The following is a 9,931-nucleotide window of genomic DNA, read 5'->3' as shown; positions in this document are numbered from 1 at the left end:
TCCATCTCAGAATGAAGATATTAGCTATACTCGACAAGAAGGAGGTTTTTCCATAGAACGCGATAACGAGAATGCCCCACAAAACCAAGCTCGAGCTTTGAGGGACAATAACCCATCAAACATGTACGATAGGATGGGAGATGTTGAATACCCCCCAGGGAACCTAGGGACTAGGGACCAAATCCTAGAAAGACTAGCCTTAATGGAAGAGCAAATGAAGAGGCTTTTATCTAGAAAAGAAAAAGACAATTGCGACTTAGATGAGGAGCTCGAGCCTTTCGCTCCAAATATTGCAGCGGCCACATATTCGATAGGATTTCGAATGCCACACCTGTCCAAATTTGATGTAGATGGAGATTCTTCAAATCACCTCAGAATGTTTAACACCATGATGATGGCTCACAATGTCGGGCTCGATCTAAGGTGTATTTTATTCATTGCAACTCTGATCGGGCCAACCAGACAATGGTTTAAGTAATACAAGAGGCATTCCATAAGCTTATGGAAGAAGTTTTCTTCTAATTTCCAAAAATCATTATGAGCTTCACAGGCAGCTGGGGTTGATACTGATTCATTGGCCAACGTAAAGTAGCAATCCGACGAGACGTTGAGAGAAAATCTAAGTAGATTTTCCAATTTCGTTGCACGAGCTAAGGATGTTGATGATAGCTCTAAGCTAATGGCAATGAGGACAGGAATCTTCGTTGGGGGTGACCGGTGGTAGGAACTCCAAAGGAAATGAGTTAAGAGTGTGGACGAATTCTTGGTCGGAGCTCAAGAATGGATTAAACTAGAGGAGGTGTGAGCTTCTATTACGAGAACCAGCCAGACCCCTGTTCACCCCGTTGGAGCAGTAGCAGACGTTACAGCTACAACTCAAAATGTTACCCAGAATAACCAAGGGGGGAATAACAAAAGGAAGGGAAATTTCGAGGGCGACTAGAGTGGGACGAAGAAAAATAAGTCTGTGGAGAAGTTCAAACCTATTTACGCTACTTATACCGACCTAACAGACACTAGGGAGAACATCTTCCCGAGAAATTCTAATCGCCTTCCATGGAAAAAGCTAGAACTGTTAATGAACTAGAGGGCGAAGAGAGATTCGTCAAGATTTTTCGATTCCACAATGACATCGGTCATAACACTGATGATTGCCAGCAACTGAAGGATGATATTGAAACCCTCATTAGGGGGGGACCTTTGGCCCAGTACGCTCGAAATCGTGTGAATCCAAGTTAGCTCGTTGGTCAAACCCTGTTGCCTGTTCCAGAAGCTCCGAATAACCAACTTGGAGCTCAAGAAAATTAGGTCGACCCACCCCCGATAGGCAAAATACCCGATCTGGGTCGCCAATCCCGAGCTGGTCCCGGTGCCAAACGGGAAGTGGAGGACCTATATCGACTTCTCTAATCTAAATAAAGCTTGCCCCGAGGATTGTTTCCCATTGCCAAGGATTGATCAGTTGGTAGATGCCACGGCAGGTCACGAGATCATGCCCTTCATGGACGCGTATTCTGGATATAACTAGATCGCGATGAATCATGCGGACCAGGAACATACTAGCTTCATGACCGAACATAACATATATTGTTATAAAGTTATGCCCTTCGGGCTGAAGAATTTCGGGGCCACATATCAATGCTTGGTCAACAAGATGTTCGCTAGTTAGATTGGGAGAAGTATGGAGGTGTATGTCGATGACATGATTGTCAAACCAAAAACTTCCAACAACCATGTGTCTGATCTAGAAGAGTGTTTTGGAATATTAAGGAGGTATGACTTGAAGCTGAATCCCAAAAAATGCACTTTCGGAGTGGCATCTAAAAAATTCCTGGGGTTCATAGTCAACACGAGAGGGATCGAGGCGAATCCTAAGAAAATCATATCGTTGTTAGAAATTCCCTCGCCCAGGTCGTGTAAAGAAGTTCAAAGTCTAACTTGAAGGGTGGCAACTTTGAATCGTTTCATTACAAAATCCACTGACAAGTGTCTGCCATTCTACAACTTGCTTAGAGGAAATTTTTTTTGAGTGGACTGAGGAGTGCGAACAGGCATTCCATGACCTAAAAAAGCATTTGGCCGAGCCCCCCATATAATCTAAGCCTATGTCTAGAGAATCCCTATTCCTGTATTTGGCCGTGACAGGGAATGCAGTCAGTGCCTTGTTAGTTCAAGAAAAGGACCGTGCTCAAAAACCAGTTTATTATGTAATCAAGAGACTTCTCTGAGCTGAGTCATGATATCCACTGATAGAGAAGCTAGCATTTTGTCTAATATTGGCTTCTAGAAAGCTCCGACCATATTTTCAGTCCCATTCAATCAACGTCTTGACCGACCAACGTTTAAGGCAGGTTTTGCAAAAATCCTGAAATGTCAGGACGTCTTCTAAAATAGGCTATTGAACTTAGCCAGTTCAAGATATTGTACATGCCACAGACCTCAATTAAAATTCAAGCCCTTGCTGAGTTTATGGCTGAATGCACTGGTTTTCAAGATGAGCTCTTGAGGGAGCCGATGCAGGAATTATGAAAAATCTTCATTGACAGATCATCAAACGAGAATGGATCGGGAGCTGGGATCATCTTAATCTCACCAGAAGGGAATCGATTTAATACAACTCTGAGGTTCAGATTTGAGGCATTCAACAACGAAGCTGAATATGAGGCCTTACTAGCAGGACTGAGGGTAGCAAGAGAACTAAGGCGAAAGTCATCCAATCCTATCTCGATTCTCAACTCGTGGTCAATTAGGTATTGGGAGAGTATCAAGCCCAAGGTACCAAGATGGCGGCCTACCTAGCTAAGGTAAAGGGAGAACTGTCAGAATTTGAGTGCAGCTCTGTTGAATAGATACCTCGCGAGTAGAATTCTAATGTTAATTCTTTGGCACGACTTGCTACAATAAAAGAGGCTGAGACATTGAATGTGGTTCCAGTGGAGTTCTTGGAGAGCGTGAGCATGATAGGAGAAGTGAATGAGGTCGGAATGGTCGACATAAGGCCGACCTGGATGACTCCCATAATGAAATACCTCACAACTGAAAAGTTACCTGACGACAGAAAATACTCAAGAAAAATACTCTAGCAAGCTCCATGGTACGTAATAGTAGATGGAATCTTATATCGGCGTGGTCATTCCTTGTCTCTCCTACGATGTGTTCTACCCGAGGAAGCCAAAACCATTTGACAAGAAATACACGAAGGCTTTTGTGGAGATCATGCTAGGGGGCAAACCCTGGCACTGAAGATACTGAGGCAGGGCTATTTTTGGCCCACTTTAACAAAAGACTCAATCTTGTATGTTCAGAAGTGTGAAAAATGGCAGCATTTCGCCATGGTTTCCCGAGCTTCTCCGGTTGAGCTAACAATAATTTGATTCCCATGGCCATTTGCGGTATGGGGAATCGACCTAATAGGCTCCCTACCTATGGGAAAGGGGGGAGTTCGTTACATGGTGGTGGCGATCGACTACTTCACGAAGTTGGTAGAAGCCGAGCCTATGGCAACCATCACTTCAAAAAGAGTCATGGACTTCATGATAAAGAATATTATATGTCAATTTGGGCTTCCTAAAAAGATCGTGTCAGACAATGGGACACAGTTCGACAATGATCTATTCACTGACTTCTATGAAAAATATGGCATCACGAAGAGTTTCTCATCAGTAGCATACTAATAGGCCAACGAGCAAATCGAGGCTATAAACAAAACCCTTAAGGCAGCCTGAAAAAGAGGTTAGACGAAGCCAAAGGATTATGGCCCGAATAGCTCCTGCAAGTACTTTGGGCCTACCGAACTTCTCACAGGTCCTCCACGGGGCATACCCCTTTTTTCCTTAACATTTGGAAGTGAGGCTATGCTTCCAATCGAAGCCATGGTAGCCACTCAGAGACAAAGGACGTTTAATCAGGAACATAATAATGGACTACTTAATGCATCTCTCGATATGATCGAGGAAAAATGAGAGGAATCGCAATTACAACTCACCCATTATCAACGAAAGATCACTCGTTATTTCAATTCAAAGGTCAAGGGTCGTAGACTGGGATTAGGCAACCTGGTTCTCCGAAGGGTCTTTTTGGTGAATAAAGATCCTAAGGATGGTGTGTTAGGTCTAAATTGGGAAAGACCATACCAGATTGTAGAAGTCTTACGCAAGGGAACTTTTAAGATAGCTCGACTGAATGGAGAAGTAGTCCCACAGACCTAGAATGTTCTGCATTTGAAAAAGTATTATCAATAGTACCACCATCAATGTAAGGCTTATTTATAAAAGTCGTTTTTATTAAATAATAGATGGATTATTAAATAACTATTTCTTAGTGTCGTTATTGCAAGCTCATGTTCTCGTATTTGTAAAAGTAACTAGGAAAGTTTATGCATTCTAGTTACTTGGGGGGCATATAATCGAGGTTGGCAAAATTAAGCCTGCTCTCATAAAGGTCCGAAACTTAGAAGCTTCGAAAAATTGATTATTCAACGGCTTTTTAAAAGCTCGAGTTTTCAATAATCCTAGAGCGAACTAAGTTAAATCATTTGAAACCCTGGATGTAACCAGGTCCGAAACTTAGAAGTTTGGAAAAATTGATTACTCAAAGGCTTTTTAAAGCTCGAGTTTTCATTAAACCTATTGTGAACTAAGTTTAAATCATTAAAAACGCTGGATATAACCAAGTTTGAGGCCTGATTCTTAACAAGTATGATACAAATAAGCAACAAAAACTTGGATATAACCAAGTTCGATAAGATCTATCTCAATCTAAAAGTCGATTCCTAAAATCTCGAATGTACAAGAGTAAGAATTTGTAAGCATGAGAAGACAATAAAGGAAGGACAAATGGATCAAAAGTTAGATATATATTAAAACTAAGACAAACAAATATATTGTCACATCAAGGAGAAATAACCTCAAACTTAATATCAAAAGACTGTTAGACAATTACAAAGAAAATCATAAATAAAATTATTGGGCCCTGTCAGCTCGCCCCGCAGAGGTGACCTCCTCGCCATCTCCCTCCGCTGCTCTAGAAGCCTCACCAGTTTCCAAGGGTTCTTGCAAGAATCGAGCCTTGAATTTAGCAACGTAAAAATCCCACAACTCGGGCTCCATAAAAGAGAAGTTCTCATTCTGGTTGAAAGCCTAGCAGTGGTATAGCTTCTCCTCCATGGCTGATGATGACGCTGCCTTTTCCTACTTTGCTTTAACTTCGACCTCGAGTAGTTTCGCTTTGAGCTCACCAATCTCGACTTGAAGCTGTTCAGCATGATGGTTTGCTTCTGCGGTCTGAGCTTGGGAGGAAGATAGTGCAGTCTTTGCAGCCTGCTCTTTTTCTTGGGAAGAGGTGAGAGCAGCCTTGTCAACCTGCTCATTCTTCTGAGCAGCTGTCAAGGCAGCTTCGGCGGCGTCCTCACCTTCCTTGGTAGTAGCTAGCTCGGCTTGGAGCTCTTCATTTCTGACACTAGCACGAGTTATGTTGCGGTATTAGGCCAGGACAAACTACAAAATATCAAAACAAGTCAAAAATATAAGATGAAGAACACAGCAAAAAAAATTACATCACCAGATGTGGGAGAAGAACTCACGGTGAGGTTCTTCCCCATGACGAGCTCGAAGACATTCTCTGGGTTGCGCTCCTCTATGGTTCTCAGGTCCCTCACACTGGCTTTATAGGCGTTGCCCACCATATGAGACGTTGTCTCATAAATAATACCCCGAAAGGCTTCAGGGATCTTCTCCAGGTCCTAAGGATCGACCGGTATTCAGACGGTGGGGGCATCGACCTATATCACTTCAGGAGGAGGCATGAGTTAAGGTGGGGGAACAGGAACCTGCCCAACGGTGACAGAGGTCACTGGGGCTGGTTCTCGAGCTGAGCTTGTGTCTTTACCCTTAGAAGGGGATTTTGTAGTATCCCCTATTGTAGGGGTGGTCTTCGCCACCCTGGGCCTCTTCACAACGGGGCCTGCTCTAGGCTTTTTAGCCTGAAAATCAGTCCTAAGGTAGGGAGCTCATGCTTGTTCCATTTCTTCACCTATAAAGATCAAAGGGGGTTAGTTCACAAAAATTGTCGAAAACATATATAAAGAAAGAGGAGATAAAGATCCTACCCTCGGGGCTGGGGGAGGAATCTATAATCACCAGCTCGGGTGTATGAACCAGGCTAAGCATTGTAACCTACGACTCTTGGAGTAATGGAGAGGAGGGGGAATCTAGGGGTATAATCTCTAAAATCCTAGGGGGTCCAGGTCCCTCCTCAGGGCTAGATTCGTCTACACACTGCCTAAATCCAAGAGAAAATGCCCCTTGGAGCAGAGAGGGCCAAGTCTTAAGGTTGGTTCAATATTCTTCGAAAATAGACAACCTAAAGTGCAGTGTATTTTCAACAACAATGGTGCCTTTGAGGTAGCTATGGTCATAGCGCACCACCAAACGGTCCACGCACTGGAGGAGAGTTATGTTTAAGTCTGGATCGGTGGGGTGGCGACTAACTAGCTAGTTGGGGTTGAAATGAATTAACCTAAAGCTAGCAGCAACATGATCTAATTCCCTAAAAAGGTATGGGTTACCTTGGCCGGAGGGGTTGGCTGCTGCCCTAGAAGTAGCTCGATCAAGATCAGGTCTCTAGTCAGCTTTGGGGGCTCGCCTTTGTAGCACGAGAGGCACCTCATCCTCTTCCTCCTTGGTGTCCTCGGTGGCTGGCAAAGCCTCCTAAGAAGAGGGAAGCTTGGGGATCACCGGAAGAGGTGTTGGTTTTTATAGATCAAATCAGAGATTATATGCAGCGGAACAACAATCAAAATTGTTAATTTAACCCCACAAGATTTCTAGATCTACTTCTTCACATACATATATATTTAATCAAAGATACAAATAGAAAATTACCTCAAGTCCTTCCTTGCTGCTATCTTTTTGTATGGCAAAAATCCTTGAGATGTCACACCAGGATCTTCCAAAATGTACTCAACACACAAACAACGAGTGTGGGCTCGCTATACAAAACAATAGGCAAAATCTATTTATCAGATGTTCTCAACACATAAGATCTGATAAAGTTTGGACCTAAGTTTTTGAAGAACAGTGACCTATGCTTGTATCACTGTTCTATTTCTCTTAGAAAGATTTCACAATATATTTTTCTATCACTGAAAAGTATCACTCTGAAAAATTGATCTCCTATATTTAATATATCCAATATATTAAAAATAAATTATTAGTTATTTTAAACAATTTGAAAATAACTAATCAGTTATCAAATTTTGTTTAAATAATAATATTTTAATCATATTACAATATCTCATTATTTATTTAATATTTAAATAACTAAAATTGTGGAACAAAGAAACTTCTAGAAGCTTCTTGTGTGTGTAGCATAGTGACTGTGCACTGTGCTACACGTGTACCACATGCCAAGGAAGGCATGTGATTTTTCCCAATTTTTCTTATTATTTAAATACCAAAAATCCCAAAAATAAATTAATTCAAAATTAATTATATTTTTGTTAAATCAAATAATTAATTAATTACACATAATTATACAATAATTATGTTTAGTGCATAGAATAATATTTTACTTATCAAATAAGTCATTTTGCCCATTTTTGTATTTATCTTTGTCAGTATTTGTTTCAGCCATTTTGGGGACCATGGACCTATAACATTAAGCTCCAATAAATTGAAACTAAATAATTAAACTCTTTAATTGTAATAGTTAATTATTAATTCTGATATTTCTCCACTATAAATTCAGAATTGAACTCTTTATGTTATAGATATACTTTTACAGAAATCTTATTCTAAGTTGTCCATTGATATAACCATCTTACAATAGTTCAACCCTCTAATTAATTAGTTCATAAATTAGAATGGAAGAATTACCATTTTACCTTTCTAATTTACTTCTTATTCCTTAAGTACCATTAATTCACTAGTGAATAATTAATCTATAATCTTGTTGACCCTCGTTTTGGTCAACTGACACGGAGTCAAATGCTTAATGTGATAGAATGTATTGAAATAAATCTAATGGAAAGAAAAGTAAACGACACAACAAATTATAGTGGTTCGGCCCCACGAATTGGTAATGACCTACGTCCACTTAAGCTATTATTGATCTTGATTCTCAAAGGAGTGATCAAAGAACTAGGGTTCTTCGAGTTTCAAAAGCCTTGGAGGGATGAATAATACAACCGAAAGATAATAGCTAAATTTCTCTTCTAAAGCATAAACCAAAATCAGCCAAAAAGTCCCTCCCTTGAGCTATTTCTCTCTATTTATAGGCTCAAGGAGGGTTACATGAATTATTTACAGATATTCTTTCCTAACTAATTCGATAATTAGGTATCATGGAAGATAATCTTGGATATGATTACAATTGTACAAGGTTATCTCAAAATATACGAAGTACACGACCAAGCTGGTCGTATATAAAACCCAAATGCTTTGTCAGGGGAATCTCCCTGGTCGATGGTTGAACAGAACCTCTGCCAAGTTTCAGCCACGTGTTAAAAATGTTTGCCATGTCATCCACACCTGCTTTTTTGATAACATTTTCCCCCCAAGTTTATTTATTACGACCAGCAATACATAAACTTTTAGGAAAATGACTCTTCGATTACCCCACCAAATCTGTCAGAGTAGTTCGTGCCTCCTTCGAAAAAGTGACCTACCCACGTCCAATCATACATTTTTGGTTCCCAAGCAAACCTTTGACGGCTATCACTCTTCCCCACGCCTCGAAAAATGGGAACTTATGATTACCTCTTTTTTCCATATCTCAGACAATATATATAGCTTCTAGAATTTCCTTTTCACTTTTTACAAGCTATTTTTCTGTCAAGAACTCTTCCAAGAACCCCCAAGTCAGAACCCAGAATTTCTTTGAAGACCATCCTTCGTTGTTCCAGGAATCTGCTATTCGCACACCTAAACTCGAGATCGTATAGGTAAGCTTCAGAACTTTTGCACCCTTTACTTTGTTGTGCATGCCAATTTAAGCTAGTTTTTTAGGTTCTGATACTGCTCCTTGTTCTTGGGTAGAGATGCATGAAAATAGGGAATTTGTCGAGTGATGCTAGGTATGGTAGTGTATATTTTCCTTTTAGGGGGTATGAATCAGCTTGATAGTTGAGATAATAAATTTAGGACATAAAATCGAAGTAAAAATTCGATTTTTAGGCTAGTTGAAAAACTCATTTTTTCCCGCCCTTACTGAAGTTGAAAAAGCTTTTTCAGAAAAAACTTTTTACTTTCACTTTTTGATCTGTTTTTCAAACTGTTCGTATGAAAAATTTAGTTTTCGTTAGAATGCTGCTGTATAAAAGTTAGACTTTTATACACAAGCAGCGTTATTCTAACCAACTTTTTAGGATCTTCATCCTCACCTCCCCCTTTTTCTGTTCGCAACTTTTAATGCCAGATTTGTGGGGAGGTGAGAGGCCGATAGACGACGACCTACTTGCGCAGCTGCTCGAGGGCGATGAACAACCAGCCCAGTGCATCCACGAGATTCCTTTCTCCAGAATTTCTCCTCCCAAACCTGAACCAACTCCAGTTAGAATGGGTCGTGTTAAGTCCAATGCCCAAAAGAAGAAAAATCCGTAGAACCCTTCAAATCCTCCAGCCCAGCCTGACTCACAGGCTGGGGTTCCTTCGACAAGTGGTCGAGAAAATATTGTTCCTGACCCTCACATCCATGTTAGGACCCGTCCTTGGTATTCAGTTCTTTTTGACATTGAGTGGTATCTTTCCCCACTCAGCCATGTAACCCCTAGGATGCTAGCCAACTACTTCAGAAAGTACGGCCTTTCTGGAGTAACCCTCAAAATTCCTACTACGGATGAGCAGGAGAATTTTCCTAGAGGCGTTTACAGCGCCTGGTCAAGATATCACATAGAGGTTGGGGCTACCCTTCCTCTCCATCCATTCTTCCAGGG

This window comes from Humulus lupulus, chromosome 2, assembly GCF_963169125.1.
Source record: "Humulus lupulus chromosome 2, drHumLupu1.1, whole genome shotgun sequence".
In the NCBI taxonomy this organism is placed as follows: Eukaryota; Viridiplantae; Streptophyta; class Magnoliopsida; order Rosales; family Cannabaceae; genus Humulus; species Humulus lupulus.
The sequence above is the reverse complement of the archived record's forward strand: the minus strand, read 5'-3'. Positions refer to the sequence as shown.